Source organism: Gavialis gangeticus, unplaced genomic scaffold (assembly GCF_001723915.1).
Source record: "Gavialis gangeticus isolate Ggan-Ray unplaced genomic scaffold, GavGan_comp1, whole genome shotgun sequence".
Classification (NCBI taxonomy): Eukaryota; Metazoa; Chordata; order Crocodylia; family Gavialidae; genus Gavialis; species Gavialis gangeticus.
The window spans coordinates 67,351,663-67,353,077 of NW_017728992.1; the positions used below are offsets into that span (position 1 = coordinate 67,351,663).

Sequence of the window (1,415 nt, forward strand, 5' to 3'; positions counted from 1 at the left end):
TCTAGTCCGACCCCCTGCCATGGCAGGAAAGAGTACTGGGGTCAAACGACCCCAGCAAGGTGTTCATCTAACCTCTTCTTAAAAACCCCCAGGGTAGGAGCCTGCACCACCTCCCTTGGAAGTTGGTTCCAGACCCTAGCTGCCCTGACCGTGAAATATCGCCTCCTGATGTCCAACCTAAACCTAACTTCTATATGCTGGTCACATTTCTGGTGACTCTGCCAGTATCCCATGGGCTTTGTGAGCTTGGTTAGTGCTCGCCAGCACACACCCACATGCACATACCCACAGACACACACACATGCATACACACTCTCCCCCACACAGACATATGCCCCACCGCCACCTCCTCCTGAACCCCTGTCTGGCTGGGGACCACAGGCTTGAAGCAGGCACAGGAAAGAGCTGCTGCTGGCCTTGTGGCAAACATGGTGCCCACTCCCAGTAGTGGGACACACACACACACCCTGAGACCCTTCATGGCTGAGGACCAGATGCTTGGAGTTGGACTGTCAGCCTAGGTGAGAGCTGCTGCTCAGCCTGTAGCAGAAGCTGTGCCTGCTCCCAGCGTGGGAGGTGGGGGAGAAAGCAGGGGTAGGATGAGAGGCTGAGTGACAGCCTCTTATCCCAACTCTGCCTCCTCCACTGGTCTGCTGCTGTCCACAGTCTCCTGTTGCCCCAAGCGGCTGTGGAGTACCCCCTGCTTCTTAGCCTGAAAAATGCAGGGAGGCTCAGAGGCCCTCTCTACCAAACACTGCACTTCTGTCATGTTTAGAAGCACTGTAACTTTATAGTGTTATAAAAAGATGCTCTGAATTACCTCACTGTAAAACATGCATGGAACACATCTGTAGACACGCATAGTTCCTGGAAAAAATTTAAAAGCACTTACAATTTTCACAGTCAGCCTGCAGATGGAGCTGAAGAGACTCAAACACCTTAGAACAGCGGGTGTCAACCAGGGGGTACTTGGGAAGGCCCCAGAGGGTATGTGGCATTGGTGCAGAGAAGTGGGGGCACTTCCGGTTTTGCTTCTGGTTTTGCCTCCCCACCTCCACCCCGGCCCATTGACTGGCCAGGGGACTCCCTGCTTCTCGACCAGCTGCCAGGGGTACACCAACCAAAAAAGGTTAAAAACCCCTGCCTTAGAATACAGCGGTGTAGGTTGTAGCCGTGTTGGTCTGAGGACATAGGCAGACAAGGTTCTTTGCGTGAATCTGATATCTTTTATTAGACCAACTTAAATAGTTGGAAAACAATTATTAAGCAAGCTTTCGGGTTCAAAAACCCTTCGTCAGGCTAAGGAAGTTTCAGCAGTTGGTGTGTGCTCTTCCTGGATGGAATGAAAAGTAAAGAAGCCAGAGGCCGGGTTGGTCTGCATACAAGACAGGTAGTCAGTGAAAATGTAGATTGAG

General features: G+C 51.9%; 1 protein-coding gene across 1 annotated transcript in view; it reads right to left on the reverse strand.

Moving 5' to 3' along the window:
* Nucleotides 1-992, reverse strand: part of LOC109302428 (putative 2-hydroxyacid dehydrogenase SAR2389) — a 16,526-nt gene extending 15,534 nt beyond the window's left edge. The window contains 1 exon segment of the mRNA XM_019523979.1: nt 893-992. The gene's annotated coding sequence lies outside the window, so the exon portion shown is untranslated.
* Between the last annotated feature and the right edge of the window lie 423 nt (nt 993-1,415).